Source organism: Tenrec ecaudatus, chromosome X (assembly GCF_050624435.1).
Source record: "Tenrec ecaudatus isolate mTenEca1 chromosome X, mTenEca1.hap1, whole genome shotgun sequence".
NCBI classification, from domain to species: Eukaryota; Metazoa; Chordata; class Mammalia; order Afrosoricida; family Tenrecidae; genus Tenrec; species Tenrec ecaudatus.
The window spans coordinates 97364120-97386584 of NC_134548.1; the positions used below are offsets into that span (position 1 = coordinate 97364120).

At 36.8% G+C, this 22465-nt stretch overlaps 1 protein-coding gene and 1 pseudogene across 2 annotated transcripts in view; one reads left to right on the forward strand and one right to left on the reverse strand.

The window, feature by feature from the left end:
• The window catches only part of PCDH11X (protocadherin 11 X-linked), a 955366-nt gene that overhangs the window by 454206 nt on the left and 478695 nt on the right, over window positions 1-22465 (forward strand). The window lies entirely within an intron of this gene.
• LOC142434718 (RNA-binding motif protein, X chromosome-like) lies at window positions 5399-6585 on the reverse strand (annotated as a pseudogene).

The window sequence follows — 22465 nt, forward strand, 5'->3', positions numbered from 1 at the left end:
CTAATATTAACACAGTTCATTTCTTTGGTGGATTTGGTCCAGACATTTCTCTTCTAAATGACTGTCCAGTTTACCAATGTTTAAGTCTAGTCTTTGAGCTGCAGGATGAAAAAAGAAAGAAAAAGATCATTGAGAACTGCTGCTGTGTAATTTGATTTGAGTTTAAAGTGTATCTAAATTTTGATCTCTTTACATTAATTATGCAAATTTTAAGGAAATTCCAATAAACAATAATTCAGATAAAAGCAAGTCTGAAGTTATAAACAAAACAAAATGAAAGTTACATTTTCATATTATTTTTAAAGATCATTCATTTATCAAGAAAATTCATTGGAGGCTTAACAAATCCATTCAACTGTTTTTCTAGTAGAGATTTTAAAGATAATTTTAAAATTGGAATTAGGGGGCCAATACCTAAATGCCAGCTGTTTGGTACTGGGTTAAGGATCCCTAGTGGCACTGGAATTGTAAGCATTGGACTGGCTAACCCATTTGGCGGTTCAAACCCAGTAGCAACTACTGGGAATAAAATAAAGAAGCGGCTATCAGCTCTTGGAAAGAGTTATAAGCTCAGAAACCCTTTCTAGGGTCACTATGAGTTGGAAATGTCTGCCTGGCACTGGGTTTGCTTTTGATTTTAGTAGCATTGTACAACACTATTGCTAATAAGGTAAAGTTTCTGAGCATGGCATTTTTTACATCAATTTAATAGCTAAAAATCCCATGCAGTTATTTTGAAATGCTTTATTGCTTATAAGGGAAATAAGTTCAAAATTAAAACTTAATAAAATGAAGATCTAGCACCTCAAACATTCAGATGCCATTTAGTCAAAATTCACGATGCTGACAGTGACCTTGAGGGTTTATAATATAAACATCATGTGCTCAAATAGTCCCCAGTAAATTAGAGTGGCTCCAATTTACAAAAGCAAATTACTTAATAAATAAGTCATTAAAATATGAAATATGTATTAATTTGTTCTTTGGGTTAAAATAAAAATGCCCGTTTCTTAGAGGTAAAACCTTGTATTATATTAAAATAAAAATTATTTAGATTTTTTTAATTAACATATTTTATCTATGAAATAGTTCAGATATCCCAGGGTACCTTTTCTTATTCTTTTAATAATTTTATTGGGGGCTCATACAACTCTTATCACAATCCATACATATATCAATTGTATAAAGCACATTTGTATATTTGTTTCCCTCATCATTCTCAAAACATTTGCTCTCCACATAAGCCCCTCGCATCAGCTCCTCATTTTCCCCCTTCCTCCTGACTCTCCCTCCCTCATGAACCCTTGATAATTTATAAATTATTATTTTGTCTTATCTTACACTGTCCGTGGTCTCCCTTCACCCACTTTTCTGTTGTCCATCCCCCAGGAAGGAAGTTATATGTGGATCCTTATAATCGCTTTTCCCTTTCGACCCCATGCTTCCTCCACCATCCCGGGGTATTACCCTGGGAACCTTTTCAATGTGCAGGTTACATATACTTTTGCTGAAGCTGACATTCTAACATTTATGAAATATTGGGAGGACACAGAAAGCTCCTCAGAAATGGTAGTTGTCCACTTTGAATATGCTTTGTTTATATACACCAGTTGATACGAAGTCTTCATTGATTGTGATTCGTATTTTTGACATACTGATGTTTTCTCTTTCCCTAAGTTGTCTGCCTTTACTGGTCATTCCCCTAGATTCTAAACTATCACAGTGATCAATGAACCAGCTTGTTAAAACTTGTATGCTACTTAAAAAAAAACCCAGAAAAAATAAAGTAGTATAGTTCTTTTTCCCCTCAAAAATATAATTTATTAGATTTCAGATTGTAAAATTCCAGGGTTCATGGAGAAAACAGTCAGGAGATCAAAGACTTATTGCATTAGGTCAATCTGGTGCACAAGACCTCTTTAGACTAATGAGGGCCACGGATGTTACTTTCAGGGCCAAGGTGGGCCTAATCTCCATTGCATCATACGCATGTGATAGTTGGATGTGGAATAAAGAAGAGAGTAGAAGAAGGGATACATTTGAATTGAATTGGAGAACTATATTGAAAGTACTATGGACGGCTAAAAGGACAGACATATCTGTGTTGGTAGAAGTATGGCAATGGTGTCCTTAGAGGCACTGATGGCAAGACTTTTTCTTACATACTTTGCAAATATTGTCAGGAGAGACCAGCCCCTGGAGAAGGACATGATGTTTCTTAACTGGGGGAGCTGTGGAAAAGAAGACCTTTGAGGAGATGGATCGACACCCTGGCTGCCTTCATGGGCTAAGGCACAGGGTCTATTGTGAGGATGGCACCAGGGCGTGCAGTGTTTCGTTCTTCTGTGCATAGGATCACTAGGGGTCAGAGCAGACTCAGTGGCACCTCACAACGACAATGCATTCTTGTAATGCTGGAGTAACTGTTAAACAATGTAAACATTCCACCCTTCACAAATGCCGTAATTTTGAAAGTCGCAAGCCCCGTTATCCAATAGAAGACTGAATTTTTAACAGTCTATCACAATTGCCCTTTATACATAAGTTTTGAAATGTAAACTGCTATGCATAGCTTGAGCAAATAGCCTCAAATTGCTATGACAACAACCAACCAGCGACATGTACTGGTATCTTAGGTGCAAGTTGTAAAGCAAAATATCTGTATTCTGCTTGGTTAACAAATGTATATTTGTAGCCCTTTCATGCAATAGAATTCAAGTTGTTTATAAAAAAGAAAACAAAAACAATGATAATAGGAGAAAATTGCCTTCCTGGATAGAAATAGAGAATAGCAACGTTTATGGATATCGCAAATAAAGAATTCGATTCTTTAAAAAAAAAAAAAAAGAAGACTGAATTTTGCTAGATCAGTAAACTATGTCAAATCCACTATTTGGCCATTTAAGCACTCAGTATGAAAGTAGTATTTATGATATGTTATATGATTAATCTCTATGTTCTACATTATCGTCAAATATATATAAATAAAATTTAGGGAAGTAAAATGGTCTCAAATGTGTTGACCTAAATAATTAGATTATGGAAGATGATCAATATTTAAAATTTGGTGAATACCATCATGTTCTAGATAATTAAAAATCTGTCAAATGGAGTTTAAAATATTCATATTGCAATAAGGCCCTTGTCTGATGTGTCATTGCTAAAGATTTTTTCCCTGTCTGTGGGCTCTATTACTCTCTTGAATTCTTTCGATGTATACATGTGTTTTATCATTAGTATATCCCACTTGTCAATTGGTGAATCCTCTGTGTTTGTATCCTTCCCTGTATCTTATAGCCTACGTATTCCCTGTGCCAAAGTTCTCAGGTTTGTCTCAATTCCCTCATTAATGGCCCTAATGTTTTGGGGTTTTACCTCAAGGTCAGTGATCCACCTTGAGTTTATTCTTGTGCATGAAGTGAAGTAAGGGTTTTGCTTCATTTTTCTGCAGGTAGATATCTACTTTTTCCAGCAACACATATTGAAGTATCTGCTTCCCATTTAATATTTTGGGGCCTTATCAGAAATCAGTTGCCTGTATGCTGATATTTTTATTTCTGGGTTTTCAGCTCTTTTCCATTGGTCTGAATAGCTGTTGTTATACCAGTATCACACTGTTGTGACCACTGTGGCTATATAAATGTGCTAAAGTCAAGTAGATCAAGCCCGTTAATTTTGAGCTTCTTCCCTCTTTATATGAAGTTAGTAATCAATCAGTTTTTCCAATTCTTTGAAGAAAGATGATGGTATTAGTTTTGGGATAGCATTAATAAAAAATGTTTGTATAATTTTCCCAAATGCAAATATTAAAACCTGATAACATTGCTCCAACACCTACACAAAGGATCTGTTAACCTCAAATCCTTATTGATATCATTAGATTTTATACTTTGAGACTAGTCTCCAAATTACTAAAGTATCTGAAAATGGTTCCAAGAAAGGAAATAAGAGGTACAGTAGGCTACAGTGAATCAAGTGACCCAAGTGGTTTTGTTACCAGTTTTAAAAATGTATTTTAGCACTGGGTCTCATTGTCCTCTTATCTTCCAAATGAACCTCCCTTCCAGTTTGTTCCACATCTAACCATTGCTTACGGGTGCATTATCATAAAATATTTTATTTGCTGACAGTCACCTTTCTAGATGCTATTACCACTTATAACTTTCATTCTTTTAACTCAACTTTCAGATAGTTTTTGTTTATACATTTGTCCTATAACTTTAATAGAAATGAGGTCCAGCTGTATAGCCTACAGGAATAACTTCCTGTCCATTCCCCCAATGTTATTCCTTCCCTTTCTTTATTTGGCCAATTATGCTTTATTCCCCAGTGGAAGCTAAGCAGGTTAGAATCTACTTAATCTGGTTCAAATGCCCTGCTAGAACTAGCTCCTCAGCCTCAGATGGACAGAATCAGACTATACATTTTAACAAGATCCATCAAGATGATTGATCTTACTAAAACAGATCCTGAATCAGTGCAAGGTGGATTGGTGGGGAAGGGGTGCGGAATGGTGGTGGCGAGGTGGCAAATTCTCATTAGGGGTGGCCGGCCAGAGTGAACTGATTCAAAGTCCCAAGGCTTATCGACATTAATGGCCTCCTCGCTTAGTTCCAAGGGAGTCCTTAATAGCAAAAGTTATTGCCTGGATGAAACCAGCTCTAATGAATACCGCCCACTAGTGTGACTTATTGATAATCAATGCCTTTCTGCTTCAGCAACTCTCAACATTTGTATTCTCTTGCCCCGGCTTAATCAAGTGAATAAATCAGCACTCCCATGAACAGCATTGACCATAATCATCAACCATCTTGGCTGTTTCACAGGTAGTTGATGCTTTAAAACTCACGTGGAGCTGACTGATTAAATTATTAGAAGTCTTAAGCCTTTGATAAGTTGAAGAGAACTTCATTGCTTATCTCTTTTCACTTTTTGTAATTGAGCGGTTCCTTTAAAAGTGGGATACTACAGTTAAACAATTTGAAACTCTGAGAGCAAGCATTATTTGCAGCTTCATGGTTAGTTTTGTCCGAACTTTTGATTTAGTATACTAGAGTTGTTTAACACACACTTTAGATGATCTAAATGGGAGAGAGGTGAAAGAGAGGCTCTTGCAGATTCCCAAAGAAATATCAAAAAGAGTTGGTAAGCATTATTCTTTTGTTTTGGGTTTACTGATTTTATAACCCTTTTCTTACATAAGCATCTCATGTTTTTCACCCTGAGAACAGTTTGAGATTTCAGGGTGTCTTGGTAAGGTGAACAAGCAATGTCATAAAATCAAATAAAATTAAACGGGTTTTAATTTTTCCTAACCAGAATATACAAATTGTGGAGAACTTAAAACAGGCTTTCTTTTCTTAAGTAACACAATTTTTCCTTGATAATCCTTAGGTGGCTATGACAGGACAGATCCCACATTTTTCTTTGTTTCTTTGAGCAGGGATTTTTGACTCAAAGTTTTGCTTGTTTTTGGAATCTGCTTCTGCTCCCCACCCCTCTCAATCGGATTAGATTTCTTCATGACTATCACCTTTTGAAGCTTTGTGCTTGGAACTGCAGTAGGAATTACATTACCTGTAGGAGGATACACCCTCCCCATAGAGGAAGAAGCTCTTTTTCTTGTCTGCCAGTCAGATCATGACCACTTGAGTAAAGATCAATTGGCTGCTTGGGTAACACTCTCAACTTCACCATCTGTCCTGTGAGCTGCTCATCATAGTGACTGCTTCCACCATAAAATGGCAGAGGCCCTCATGTAGGTGGAGAAATATGTGAGTTACCAAAGCGTTCATAGGAATCTGTAGGAGCCTCCACTTGGATGGTCTGTAGTCGTGAACATGGCCATAGCCATCCGTATCACTATAACCTCTGGATGGACAGTCATCACGCAGACTGAACTGGAAGGACCATAATCATGGTATGTATAATCTTTTGATGGCGGTGCATAATCTCTTATATCTTGAGAATTTGGGTAATCTCGGCTCAAATAACTGTCTTTAGGATATATATCATCTCTTGAGGGAAAATGAACATCTCTGTGAGAGGCAGGGGCTCGCTTCGGGGTTGCCTCCATTAGTGTCTGGTGTAATAAGGTTCTTCCTCCCATTCCACCGCTGCAGTGCACTGGTCCTGAAGGAGCTAAGCTTTTAGCAGGTGGCCCTCCATTTCATGGTGGAGGTCATCTTTTTACTGGAAGTGGTCCCTTGGAAGAACACATGTTAAAATTCATGGAATAGCCACTATTCATAGATTACCCACATGAAGGGGGTGCCCTAGTTCCTCCACTGCCTCTTCATCATCCTCAAAGACCTCTGAATGGGGGGCAGCTCAGCTTCTTGGAAGTGATGGGGTCTGTGTCTACCACTTTCAAATGTTCGTTTAGTGGCTTGCTAGGCTTTGGTGGGGTTTCCATCTAAGATTTTGATTCATAACTTGGGCTGCATCTTTAGCATCCACTGAACTTTCAAAGGTGACAACAGCAAATCCTTTGTTCTACTTCAGGAAAGCAAAGTCTTTCTTCAGGATTACTCCCATAATCTGTCCGTATTTGCCAAATATGGCTTCAAGGGTATTTTCATTTGATCAGCTTTAAACATTTTTCTGAAGCAATAGATTTAGTGACGTTAAAACAACTGATTCAACTCCTTGGTAGCCTGCAGACGACAGGTGCTTCTACTGACTCAGCTTGAGCGCCAGCTACTGAGTGCAGGAGGGCAAGAAGAAATCAACTGGCAGGACAGTGTAACAAGCTCAACCGGTATGCTAAGGCCTTTCCAAGAGGTTCCAGGATTTTCAAAGACAACTGAATTGTTGGTGACAAGATCCTCTACAAAGATGACTTTCTGAATATGAACAAAAATAATATCTTGGCTTCCACAGTGCTTCATTAAATATAGATGTCTACAACTTTTACGGGGATATTGATATATTACAATCCTGTATTGCAGTCATTGAGTAATAAATAGCTCAGAACAATAGCACTTAAGAACCACTGTCGAATGTTTTGGGGGGCATGATACTATTGTCTAAGTGGAATTCCCCAAATGCACATGTTCATAACTCATATGTCTCCTATAAAAATATAATTGACCTCTGCTACAGAGAGTAATAAAATAGTGGATATTAAATAGTGGTAAATCAAATAGTGGGAAGATTGTGAAGTGTTATAAATGAGATAAGGAAAAGCAGGAAAAAATGGTTACTTGGGGCAAATGATGAAGGTCAATTGTGGATCTAGAATTGATCTATTTTATTAAAACAACAGCAAAAAACTCTGTACTAGTCATCCTCTTTATAAATTTTATTTATTTATTTTATTTATTTTTATTAGTCATCCTCTTAAGCAATAAAATATTAATTCATTTAAATTCCTGTTCAATCCTATGATTGTTACACATTTATTATTATCAATATTATATTTCATAGATGGGAAAATTGGGGTACGGGGAATTCTAGTAAGCACTGTAACAAACAGGGTGAAAACTCACTGCATCCAGTTCTAAATCACATCCTTTTGATCACTGTGATAATTTCCTATTGCATATGAATAGAAATAATGAAAAGTGATTTGGGAGACAAGAAATAATTTAAAAGAAAACTCTAGCTTTAAACTCATATAATTTTATAATCAGCTAGGAAAATGCCCAAACATATATGGGTAAGGAATATTAAGATTACCACTTTGTGCTGCTGGAAGGAAAAGACACAAACAAGAAGACATATGGGCCATAAAGAACACTAGGTTTTGAAATAATAAAGAAAATGCTATGTTTTGGCAATGTTAAATTTACTATGAAAATCCTTAATGAAAAATTTCTTGCAGGATGAGAAAGGCTAATTACCAGCAATAAAGCGTGAGAATCCCCATAGTTTAAAAGAATTACCTTGCAATCATGGGATAGTGACTAACAGGATCACTAATTTAATATGTTAACAGTAAATGCATTTGATGGAGGAATTGCTACACTAATTTTATATTTTATCACATTACTGTTAAGAAATCCATGGGGGTTTCACTAATCAGATTTCATGAAGTAAAATGAGCTCATAATTCTTTCACATTTTAAATGGTCTATAACTATTGACAGAGTCATACAAGGTTGACGTTTTTGTTTGTTTTAAATAGAATGACTCTAAGAAGTTTTAGACATTCAGGTGAAGATCAATATCAGAGTCTTTACCTCTATTGCAAGTAAAAACCTTAAAAAGATAATTCAAGAAAATGACCATTCTAAACAATGCATAATTGAATCACAGACTGCTCAGCTACTTACTCTTAGGCAGAATTTTCATTGATTTCAATATATGTACTTACTGGAGCACCTTGCAATCTGTCTTCATTAGCAGCATAGGATATCTTGAGGAAAAATTATTTGGGGTCATAGAACCACACAACTGTTGCCAAGGTACATATTACCATTAACTCCAGTTAGGGGTCAGCCTCAGTTTCACATCCTATGCTACTTTTGATAGTGCTTTTAAGATATTCATGTATTTTTAAAGCTTTTTTCAACCACACACTTCATAATTTAGTTTTCTCTCAAAGCCAAAGCACTTATTTGACTGTAAGTTCAGGATGTGGTTTTTTGTTATGATTTCTCTCTGCTGTATGAAAATAAAAACTTCTGTTCTATAGGTATGTCAGTTGCCTGTTATCAAGGAATTATTTGAGCTCAGTAGTTTTCCAAAGTTTGATCAGGGAATATTTTCAGGGTATTTTCATTATGAAGGGCTATGTGGTGGAGGACTTTAAATACAACGCAAGTTTTAAATTAACTACTAATTTTAAAAGACTAATTTTTAAAAAGATGAATTAAGAAAAATCAACATGCTCTTAATTTGAAAGCACTAAATTCAGTACTATTGAAATTCAGACTCAGTGACCATTGGGCAGGATAGAAGTGCCCCTTTGGTTTCTGACAATGACAATCTTCATGAGACTAGAAAGTCTCCCTTGGAGGAGCCGGTGGTTTTAAACTGCTGACTTTATGGCTATCAGTCCAACATTTAACCAATTATGCCATTAAGACTCCTTACATACCCTAATGTGACATTATTTAAAAATTGAAGTGATTAGTTTTGTTTTGTTTTCTGGATATGATGTAAAATTCCATCCCCCTTTTTTTCTGATCAAAGTTTTAAGCCTTAGCTTTTATTCTTGACTTTAATTATAAAAATTATTTTCTTTTAGACATTTGTAAGTTTTGATTTTAAGTGAAAAAATACATCGTCCTAGATGTTCTCTAGCAATTTTCAATTTTACTTCATTATTTATGGAAGTTATGTCCCATTTTCTTTGAGGAAACTAAGGCTAGTAGAAGTTAAATAATATGTCTAATGTTGCAGAGTTTGGAAATGTTAAATTGAGAGATTCAAATGTAAATGGATTAACTCTAAAAATCCATGACCTTCCTCTGCCCCTTCTAGGCTCCCATTCTTGTATTTACAAAAATGCCATCTACTCAAAGAACATGCATCCCAGGTGTGACCTGATATTGTACTAACTCCCAAGGCATGCTAGTGAATATGGACAACATAGCAGAGGGGAGTCATGTCCCTGTGAGCACCCACAGCAGATGAATTGAAACCTTAACAGATTGAGGTTTTGTTTTGTTTCTGGAGCAAGTAGACTACAAAGTAGAGACAAACAACTTTGAAAACACAGGTTGCTTACTATGCTATTTATAGTGACTACTTCAGACACAATAAACTCACTGTGAACAAGTCAATTCTGACTCATAATGACACTATAAAACAGGGTAGAACTATCCCATGATCTTGCAGTAAGCAGACCAATGTGTAGCCTAGTATACCCACAAATACTGAATTTAAATAAGAATTTAAGGGGATAATAATCCAAATGAATGAAATTTAGTTATCAAAATATAAGGAATACTTATTTATATCCATTGTTTCTGTACATGGAGATTTACTCAGCCTATGCCTGAAGCCATTTGCAATGTCCAGAGCTCAAGCACAGCACTTTTTAAATAACGAAGATGTAATCTTACTGATAACATTGATTTCATAGTGGTAAAAGTTGGTTGCTGAATTTACTGTATGGATTTTGTGTGGATTTACCAGTAAAGTATGCAGCTCAATGTAGGCCGCTTCAGTGGGGAGTAACAGTAGAAATCGGTCAGGTTAGAGGTAAGGTCTAGGTGGCACTAGGAGGAGCTTGGCAGGTAACCTAAAAAATTCTAGATCATACATATGTTCCTGTGAAGAAAGATCTGACACTTTGATTTCTACCTACATTTAATCTAATTCTCATATGATTTCTATGAGAATTATAATGATTGTTTTTAATGTGCACATTATAGTCACACAATAATGAGAAAATAAAAGAAAATAAAATTTTGTCAAAACCTTGTATTAATTTACCAGACTTTTGGGGGAGCAAAATGTTAGCTCCCTTGTTATTTACAACATGGCAAAACACTGCCAAATCTTGTGCCCTCTTAACAATTTGTGTTATGGTTTAGCCCATTGTTATAGCCACTGTGCCAATCCAACTTTTTTTTAAGGATTATATATTTGTACAACGGCAGTGAGCTCCTTGGCGTGATCATATGTTTAGTAGAGAACATAGTCTGGTTATTAAATCTGCCATTCTATAACTTGCTGCTGTCGAACACACCCCATGTAACAATGTAACAGTGATTAAAAAAACACCTCTAATGTCAGTACCCAAAAGTCAGCGAAAACAATGTGAGACAGATTTTGCATGCTCTATGCTTTGGAGGCTATAAGGGGTTTCTTTTGTGTTGCCTTTAACTTTGCAGTGCTAGTGCTCCTCCCTTGCTGTTGTGTCCCGCTGCTGGTTGGAATGAGTACAGTGTAGACCGTCTGATCCCTCTGCAGGCATCAATCTTATCCGCGATGTAGCGCTCCCACTTTCTCTTTAAAAAATTGATGAAATTATGCCCGATTTACAACTCATATAGAAAGTTTCACCAAATTTCTGCGGAGCAGACCTCTGATTAGGTTAGAGTTTATCTTACGAATAATCCAGAAGAGTGGAATGTGAGTGTATTTCAACTGTATGTTCCTTAGAGTAAGTGCTGTAAACTCTAACTTTTCTTCCTTTTTCTAAACTTCTCCTATGAGTACTCCTCAAGGAGAAGAACAGACTGAGGAAGCGGGAACCCATGCAATGCATGAAAAACTGTTAGAGAACAAAACCTCCAATAATGCCCATTGTTAGAGAGAAAGGAAAAAGTGGTAAGACCGCACCCTGTCAAAGACAGGAAACACGTGAGACCAAGAAAAATAAGGCAGTCCTTTTGAGTTCCAGCTCTCACACCTGTTTATTTTTCTTCCTAAATAATAACACTAATGGTAGGTTATCCATCTCAAAATTCTTCAGTTTCTGTCAATTGCTTATTAAAAGAAGTCTTATTATATTTACACATCTCCTTGTTTTGGCATCCATAGTTTTTCCCTGGATTTACCACCTATTTATTAAATACACACTTTTGTTCCAGCAAACAGGGCTTTTCATTCTTCCTTTAATGTTCAATTTTCTTCCGTTTATGACAGGGAAGAGGCTACATTTTTAAAGCCTCTTCTCTTTTGGTTCATTTCATTCTCACAAGAAAGAATTTAGATGTTGGACAGCATTCAGATCAAACTCAGAAAAAAATGGTTTGAAAAGAAATAGTGAGTTTATTAAGGAAGAACTTTGGTGTGCAACACCAAAGGGGCCCCACCTAATCTGAAGTTTCAGAAGACTGAAGTAAGAGCCAGGCTTTTATCCTGTTAGTGGCAAACTTCCACCATTGGCTGGCTTTCTGATGACTCTTCTGCTAGTGACTGACTTTATGGAGCTTACCACTCTTTTCCAAATGCATATATCCCTGCACCTAGAGTTCATGTTGTGCCCTGTTGCCAACCCCTGCCCACAACCAAAGGTTCATTCAACCATTGTGGGAGTATTGTAAACACCCTGCTTTACCCAGCCCAGACCAATTTGCTATCTCTACCATTGATAGGAAATGTCTTATGTGCCTGTCACTTTCCTTTGTACAAGAAAGCATGGGGGAAGTGTGACTCCACCTCCCTTTTGTGCTACAACTTCCATTGTCAACTCCCTCCCAAATCCCAACCCCCACCCTTGTGCCCAGTTCTGTCTGGCTAACATGTATACTCATAATTCATATGGATATATTTCTGTATTGATAATTTATTTCAAAATAATTAATATCAGACTAGGGCCAAGGAGTTGTAGATTAAAAATGTCCCAAATGTCCAACTCTTCCAAAATGTTATTTCGCTCCATTTTCCTCCACCCCCACTCCTCCTTTGAGTATAGTCTCTCATGTACCTGGGCTCTAAAATTTCCTGCAAAATCCAAGAAGTTCATGAAAGTTTGAGGAAATGTCTCATGGTTGTGGGTGCTATTCAGTGCCAAACCTGAAGGTTAGGAAGAGGCAAGCGAAATGCAGGGTCAAGAGTCAGAATTTAAAAATGTCCTGCAGTTGGCCTGCTATCAAGTGGAATGGTATATGTTGTTATAAACATTTGTATTCAAGCAAGCAGTCATCTGAGTGAGGTGCCAACTAAGTTCACATGGATGATGCACACCAACCGTGTGAACCAAAGATGACAATAGCAAAATCGAAATATGATGAGGGGAACTGTATTCAAGCTTAAATTGTGAACTCTCAATTTGTAAAAGGCTAAGGAGACCTGATGGTGTAATGGTTACATGTTGGGCTGCGATTCGCATGGTGAACAGTTCAAAACAGCTCATAGCTCCTCAGGAGAAAGACTGGGCTTTCTACTCCCAGAACAAGTTATAGTCTCTGAAACTCACAGGTGCTGGCTGGGAACCAGCTTTGACTAGATGACAGTGTGAAGGACAGTGGGAGTCTAAACTCCATTGGCAGAGTTATCTAATCAGATAAGTCTCCAACAGATCCTACTACCCACAGGTGAAGGGCTTGAACAGCTGTTTTTATCAGCCTTGAACAGCTGTTTTTATCAGCCTTGGTATAATATGACAATTGATCAACTGACAACTCCCCCCTCCTGACCCAATGTAAATTTGCTCTAGGTTTAAACATTTCTCCCTTGTTCCATGACATAATTTCTTCTCTAGCTTTACTTTTTATTACTCTTTCTTTTTATCTTTATAATATTTATTATTATTTCTTTGTTTTTTTAAAAATTATTTCTGTTGTGTTTCCCAGTTTAAGAAGCACAGAAGGAGTGGATGCATACAGACAATAATTGATGTAATGGTTTATCTGGAAGGTGGGGGGGGGCTGTGGGAGAATTGAGGATCAAATAATACATGTGAGTGGGAAGAAGGGGTACTAAAATTGATTGTGATAATGTATATGCAACTCTTTTAAAAAGCAACTTAATCATGGAAGTGTATGATATGTGGATTTTATATCAATGAAACTATTTTTAAATGAATTATGACCTTGGGAACCCTAAATAGGGTTGCTATGAATCAGGTTTGACACAATGGCAGTGGGTTTGTAAAGGTTTAGATAACTGGGGTTCGGTAATTTTATTTACCCCTTTTATCTGTACCTTTGACATCTAAAATAATGAGGTTGAACACAGTGATCCTGAAATTTCAGTTATAATGTGCATTCCAGAATTATTTACTTTTTTTGCCTAAAATAGGGGTTTCTTGGAAAATTTATTGTGTTAGGCTGATTTGACTAGAGAAACAAATCCAGTGACACTCATATATGTGTAAGAGAGAACTTTATATCAAGAAGGTATTATATTTCAAGCAAAAATCCCAGCCCAGTTCAGTTCAAGTCCATAAGTCCAATTCTAGTCTCTGCAAACTCATGCAGCCACATGCAATGATGCAGAATGCAGGAAGATCACAGGCCAGTGGGTGCAAAGTCTTGTAGGGCTAATGGTTGTGGAAGCTTCACAAGGCTCTAGCAGGTCTTAGGAATGTGGAGGTAGAGAGGTGTGTATGTTGTGGAGGGGAGTAGGAGGTAAGGGTGATGAGGTTCCTAGGGCCCTTGTTATGAGAAGGCCTCGCCCACAATAGGCACCATCAGGCTGTGACCTGAATGACTGGTGAGATTCCACCCCTATTCTTTTAAAAATCTTCAGGTTAACATGAAATTTTCTAACACTGATGTACTTTGAACATTCTGTGGGGAATATACCAACACAACAGCCCTTTTTCCTTTTCTCATTAGCATCACCTCTGAGTGTATGGCACTATTTTTAATACATAATATAGAAACAAATGAACATATATAGATATTATTCCTATTGCAATAACTTTTAAAAGTTACATTTTTAGTTTTAAAGGGAGTTTTACAATATATCAAAATGCAAATTAAAAACTATTATAATAAACATGTTTTTGAGAGTTAGCTCTTCTGAGGCGATATAATTTACACCTGGACAAAATGCATTTTACTCTAAATGAGGGTAAATAAATTATTTGTACCATATGCCCCACTCTTTCTACTTTGTAAAATATTTTCCAGAGAAAGCTACTTGTAGACTTTCTACCTTGGGCTATTATCATTTGATATGTGAATTTTTAAAAATGGAAGCTTTATTGTAGCTTCATTTTTGCTAAGTACTTGGGCAAATATTGGCATTTAATCATAAAAAAGTAAAAACTATAGACTCTGTCTTTTAGTAGCTAACAGTATAGTGAGAAAGAATGTTGTATGAACCACTTGTTATAATACAAAAGAAATATAAATAGATGTTAATGGGTTTTTAAGCAACATACAGTGATTACGCAGAAGTGATTGCCTATGAGGACACTAGAGAACTGGAAATGTTTCCAACACTGGGACCAGGATTAAAAGGTGAGAATGGTTAAGAGTGAAGTTAGGATAAATTTGATAACGTTTGGTAAGAAGAAGAAAAAATAACTCAGTGCTTTTTTAGTAAGCAGACCTTCAATCACTGCTAATAGCTATTATTTCCCAGACTCACACAGAGAGTCAGTGTTATTGTTGGAAACCAAATCTCCTGTTTTACATAATAGTTTCCTTTCTATGTTTTTAAAAAAAATACCTTTAAGATACTATGCACCACCCTTCTACCCATTAGAAGAGTTTCTTGAGTATCTGCTGAGTGCAAAAGTGTACAGGATCAATGTCTGAGTTTGATCACCTCGGTCACCTCAAGGACACCCACTTTGAGGAAAATGGAAAAGAGAAATATATTAATGTATAAAACCATTCCTGATTGTCTGATAATAAAATGATAGTTGAATGCAACATTGAGAATAGTATGCAAGTTGTATTTTGAGACTGCTTTGATATAAAACAATAAACCATGTGTCTCTTATAATCCTTTTATTCTAAACTTATAGCACAGAGCACTTTAATACCCTCAGAGATAGAGAGGTCAGCATAGAAAAACACTCCAGATGCTTATTCTTATTTAATTCCTAGAAGAAATTTTTGAAGCAGGCAAGGAAATGCCACTATATAAAATTTAGGATTACATTTATTTTAATAATAAAAAGATTGAAATATGCATTGTGATCATCAGCAAGTTTTCAAGTGATGGATTATATTACTTTTCTTTCTCACACACAGACCCACACATAATATCAAGTTACCTCCAACGGAGTACATTTATAACTGCTGCATTTCAATTTTACTCTTTGAGTTTCGCCCACCAGACTACTTTTGCCTCTTTTGTTTCATTGTCAAATGTAACACCTGGTCCCTGCATTGATCTTGAGAAATATGCTAGTTCTAATACCTTCCCCTGACAAATTTTCTGACTTAATGTGCCAAAATCTATAAATTTGATGCTAATTTCAGTCAATTTACTCCATTGCATTCACCCAGTTTCCTTTTTGTCTTCAAAGATTTGTCGCTAACATAGTGTGGTAATGAGACTCATTGTGCCTAAAGTCTCCAAAGAGTTTTGTTTGTTTGGTTGGTTTTTTGATATTCAAAATTATTTTATTTCTGCCACAAACAAACCTGTACTTCTTATTCCTTGGAATAAGAACTCATTGTGTCTCCGAAGTCTGTTCATATATTTTCAAAAATGTTTAAATGTCACACACAATAAATAGTATGTCTGTAGCCCTTTTAATATAGTATCTCTGTAATTCAAATTTTTCCTGACTATGTATTTATTGGGGAGACAGATTGTGTAGGTATAAGGAGGCTTTTGAGATTCATACTCAGAGCTTCATTTTCATTGTTATAAATTAATGTATGCTATAATGTATACCCTATAAAGAAGCAGTAGCATTTGATAGACAAATTATGTGAACTATAAAAATTTAGGAAATTTAACAAGAATTTTCATTTAATAATGAAAATGATGGAGGGAAATATATAAACAGGCAGGTATAGCCAAATAGTAAAATTTATATCAGTCAAAAAATAAAACCAATCCTAGTTCCATGAAGTAGATCCCAGCTCAAAGGAAGCCTGTATGGGTTTTCTCAGGTTGCAAATCTTTATTGGAGTTGATCACCTCAAAAATTGTTGCCATTGGACCACTGACCTTTCAATGAACAGTTCAATACTTACCTGATCATGCCATTGTTCCAAGATTCCATGATATAAAATAGAAATGGAATTAAGACAGACATGGGAATACAATGTCATACTTACTATTGGATAGTCTTCGGTTCATTACCATATTTTTTATCAGTAACTAAGAACATGTGGTCTTACCAGTACACAACCAAAATATAGTGAACTGGATTTTTGTTTTCTGATTCCTGCTAATTAGTTAGACATTGAAACTTGCTGCCCTCCAGTTAATTCTGAATCATAGTGGCCCTATAAGATAGAGTAGATCTGCTCCTTTTGGATTATGAGACTTTAAACCACTACAAAAGCCAACAGATTCACGTTTCTCCTATAGAGAATTAGGTAGGTTCCAGCCTCTGACCTTGTGGTCAGCAACTCAATGCTTTCCCACTATACTACTAAGGTTTCTATGGACATTGAAAGTCAACCAGATCATACTCCATTATCTTATAGTGCATAGAAATAAGTGTATACTGTGTAGTTGAATCAAGTGACCTGGAATAAATTATTTCCCATATTCACTAACCAATACTGAGGAAATAATTTAAGTCTTGACAAGAAAGAAATTCTTAGCGCTTATGTGATTGTGGGTAAGAAAAAAGTAATATGAAAAATGAGTCACTCTTATTCATAATAACTTTAATGTTACTGGCTAATGATACTAGCTTAAAATACTCTATGAACACGTGTTTTGTTTATATAATATATCTATTAAATAAATAGGCAACCAACATGATATATTTTCTGACACCTGCTATTCCTTCCTTTGTATAGTTCCCATATGGTTTAAGCCGTATAAAAAGAAACTATTACCTTTTCATCATTTCTGACTCATGGCGATCCTATAGGACAGAGTAGTTGGTTTTTCTGAGTCTATAGATTTGTTTTCCCCTGCTCCAATGGCTCTAGTAGAAAGGTTAAATCTAGTCCAGCTTTCTGTCACATACAGCACTAGAATGATGATTTTTGTCACTTTACAGTCCAAGAACGCTGATGGATGCGTAAATCCTAGCACATTGACTAACCATCGCCCATCTAAATTTTCCTTTAGAAGGTCACAAGTGATGTCTGAGGTATCTCTAGGCTGGGCCAACAACTAGCTGTCAACCTGCCAACAACTAGCTGTCAACCTAAAAAGTTGGAAAGTTAGAAGAATGGCTTGGTAATCTAACTCTTGAGAACTCTTGAGACTTAATCTAAGTCATTGAAAATGTCATGGTCTTTTTTTCCCCAACTTATATTTTAGAGCTGCTCTTGTATTACTTCTTATGCTGTAAAATTCCTCTTATAGATAGATCTAAAGAATAAATATTTTGTTGATGTTGAAGGAGTCTTGATGACACCATTTTTATGCATTGTGAGTCTAACCACAAGGTCGGTGGTTTGATTCTACCAGCCAATATTCTGGAGGGAGCTGAGGCTTTCTAATCCTGTAAAGAAAGCTCACAGGGGCCATTCTACCCTGACCTATAGGGTCATTATGAGTCTGTATAGACTCAATGAGAGCAGGTTTATTTTTTGACTTGTTGCCGTTGAACACCTTTTTTTAAAAAAAACATATGATTTTTACATGTATCTCTTTTATTCTTATCTGTTTACTTATGTATCTACCTATGCTAATATCTATGTATCTGTCAGTATGTGTTACTATCATTTTTCCCCATTACATGTGTCTAGGTGGGCATTTAAGTTCTTCTTCCTCTCTCACTTTTCTTACCCTCTTCCCTGGCCTCCCTGTACCAATCAACAAAGTCAATTTTGATTGGTGTGAAACCATTTTTGTTTAGTTTTCTTTTATACTAACGGTATCATATGATATTAGTTTTTATGGACTTGACTAACTTTGCTGAGAGTTATGTCTTTTGTAGTCATAAAAGTCATGAAGCATTTGATGGTTTTATCATTGCTCTTTAGGGACACATGATATTCCATTTTATGTATGTAAGAATGTTGATTTATCCATTCCTCTACAGACAAGCATTTGGTTGTTACTGTCTTTTTTCTATTGTGGATAGCACTGACGTCAACATGAGTGTGCATACACTGTCCATATTTTGTGCTTTATTTCTTTGGAAAATATACCAAGTAGAGAGATTACTGGGTCATAGAACATCGCTTTAACATTTTGATAAAGGAAACACCACACTAATTTTCATTTTTGTTGCACAATTTTACAATCTCTCTAGCAGTGTGTGAGGATTCCAATCTTTTCCCATCCTTTTTGGGGATGTAGATCTTTCTGGGAGTGGTAAGCCTCAAGTTTCTCCTGCAGAAATTCTGGTGGGGTTTAAACCACTGATCTCGCTGTTTTCAAACTGACTCAACCCACGACCACCAAGACGCCTTGATAGAGGCATAGAAAGATAAGGGAAGCTTCTCAAGAAAATATGCACTGAGAATCAGGAAATTACTGTAGTCATAGTGCAATTTAATTTGTGCAAAGGGAATTTAAACAGTCTGCACTTGATCTAGACATCCTGAGATTGAACTGATTTTTGACACTAGATCACATATTCTCAACCGCCCTGGTAATCAAAAACTTTTATACCGTATCCAGGGTAAAGTGTAGGTATCTCATTTTGTAGCCATCCCTTCCCCACCCCCATATCCAGCTGATCATTCCAGTATTCCCCAGGGGATAATATCACCCATTTTAAGAAACACCGCACTTGATCATTGTATTAGAGACACCAGCAATGGTGAATGGAGACTGTGCCTAAAGGTGTAGTTCATGTCATACCCATCTAGAGGCCTATGAACTTTTTCCCCTGTTAGGATTTCTCTAATTATATTGTGTTTAAATCAAGCTATGTGATAGTATTTAAAAAACAAAACAAACCAAAAGCCTTGCCCTTGACTGCAAGAAGCAGTGAGCTTCTAATGACAATATGAAAATACTATAAGTTGCTTATTCACCCCCTTTGTCTTCAGCGGTTGCGTTGGAAAGGTGAGCATCATAGAATGCCAATTTAATAGAAGACAGTATTCTTGTGTTGAGGGAGTACTTGAGTGGAGATCCAATATCGATTTGCTACCTTAATGCTAATCCTATAAATATATGCACATACATCTATTTCCCCATCCTCATGTATAACAATATTTGCATATGTATATGTCTTTATCTAGACCTCTATAAATGCCCTCTGCCTCCCAGCTCTTTCCTCTATTTCCTTTGACTTTCCTCTTGTCCCACTAACATGCTCAGTCCCCACCAGGGTTTCTGCAATTTCTCTTGGTTACATTACCCTTGATCATGCCCAACCAGGCCTCCCACACCCTTCTCACCACCTATTTGGAACCCTTGTTATTCTCTTGTTCCTCAGTTTATTAACACCACTTCCTTTCCCCCCACCTCCTCATTTCCCATGTCCCCCTGGAACTTTCAGTCCCGTTGTTTTCTCCTCCAGATTGTTCAACCAGCCTATCTTATTGAGACAGACCTGTGGAGATAATATCATGCCCCAAAACAAGGTAGAGCAAAACCAAGCAACAATATACAACAAAACAACAACAACAACAACAACATAGCAATGACCAAAAAAACACAAGAAAGAAAAGCTTGTAGTTAGTTTAAGGATTGTTTGTTGGCCTTTAAGAGTGTTTTCTAGTCCAGTCTGTTGGAGTACCACGTCCTGTCCTAAAAGTCCACTTTCCTCAATACTTGGGGACCTCACCACTCTGTTCTGTTGCTCCCCCTTAGTGTTTTGCCTCAGTGTGGCGGGATCAGATTGGGTGAAATTCCCACACTGTGTCTCCGTGTTGCCACCTGTAGGGCTATAGGTCAGTGAGGGGTATCATGCCTCATAGTGACGTCGACCATGTGGTCCTTTCTGTGGGCTGGTTGCTCTAATTGGAAACATCATCCTCAAAGCTGATGGTGCCTGGGTATCAAAAGATCTAGGATCTTAAAGGCTTCAAGGTAAACATGTGGTCATGTAGCTCAAAAGCAACAAAGCCCACATGGAAGAAGTACACCAGCCTGTGTGATCACGAGGTGCTGTAGGGATCAGTTATCAGACACCAAAGAACAAAAATTATATCATTGTGTGCTCATCTCCATGATAAGATCGCTGAAGACAAATGGATGAATCAGCAAATGTGGCAAGGAAAGCTAATGGTGCCCGGCTATCAAAAGATATAACATCTGGGGTCTTAAAGGCTTGAAGATAAATTAGCGGCCATCTAGCTCAGAAGCAACAAAGCCCACATGGAAGAAATCTGTGCGATCACAAGGTGTCGAAGGGATCAGGTATCAGGCATCATTATAACAAAAAATCTTACCATAGTGAATGAGGGGGGGAGTGTGGAGTGGAGACCCAAAGCCCATTTGTAGGCCACAGGACTTCCCCTTACAGAAGGGTCTCAGGGAGGAGATGAACCAGTCATGGTGCAATGTAGCAATGATGAAAAATACAACTTTTCTCTAGTTCCTACATGCTTTCTGCCCCCCTCCACTATCATGACCCCAATTCTACCTTGCAAGTCTGACTAGACAAGAGGATGTAAACTGATACAGATAGGAACTGGAAACACATGGAATCCAGGGCGGATGATCCCTTCAGGACCAGGGCTGTGAGGGGTAATACTGAGAGGGTAGAGAGAGGGTGGGTTGGAAAGGGGGAACCGATTACAAGGGTCTACATGTGACCTCCTCCTTGGGGGATGGACAACAGAAAAGGGGGTGAAGGGAGACGTCGGACAGGTCAAGATATGACAAAATAATTATTTATAAATTTTCATGGGTTTATGAGGGAGGGGGCAGTGGGAAGGAAGGGGAACAATGAGGACCTGATGCCAGGGGTTAAGTGGAGAGCAAATATTTTGAGAATAATTAGGACAATGAATGTACAAATGTGCTTTACACAATTGATGTATGTATGGATTGTGATAAGAGTTGTATGAGCCCCTAATAAAACGATTAAGAAAAACATGAAAAAAGACTATAGCAACAAAGTACAAATGTGCTTGATATAGTTTAATGTATGTATGGATTGTGATAAAAGTTGTAAGAGCCCCCAATAAAAGTATTTTTTTACAAACCAAAAAAATACTATAAGTTGGCAGAGAATCTAAGAATCCTGATAAAACCAAACTTTCTTACATTTAGACTACATGTGAAAGCATCCAATCTTGCTATTTATGTAGTTATTTGCCCTTCTATGTAATGCCTGTGAAACTTGAGGACCTGCTTTACTTTTTGGTATTTAACAGGATTTGTTCAATCAACTCGCTTTGTGCATATTAAGTCTCAGTCAGATCAAGCAACTTTGAAGTTTCTTAGGAATAAGACAGGTTGAGCAGAGATGGGACTTCCTTCAGTTGGCTCTCTTTCCTCCTCTCTAAATGTTTCAAAACAGCAAATTGGTGTATCAAGTTATATTCAAATGGAAGCAACAAGTACTGCTTCTAATTGCTGGTGAAAAACATGAACAGAGAAACTACGGGGTTCCTCTAGCGTCTGCCCATGTGATTCCATCTACATTCAAATTTGAAAGAAAGAATTCTGCATTTTCTCACTCCCCAGGACACTCCCATTCACCTTATGGGAACTATGGTATACTTCATTCTTCACAGTACATGTGTGGTACAGAGGCTGACTTAGGTTTGAATCATAGTTCAGCCTTCAATAACTAATCAAAAATGGAAAAACAGCCTAATTCTTCAAGTCTCAGTTTATCATCAGCAAAATGGGAAAATTAGTACATCATCTGCTGCACAGAACTACTGGAAGGGCTATAATAAATATTTTGAATCTACTTTTTGATATCTAGGAAGGGGTATTTTTGCACTATTTATCTTCTATGAAAATCATTGGGTTGTTTTGCACTATTTATCTTCTATGAAAATCATTGGTTTGTTAGCGTGTTCGTTTGTTTTTCCTCACTGAAAAAAATAGCTCTTAACACCATTATTTATAGAAATCTAACCCAAAGTAATTAAATAGTCGA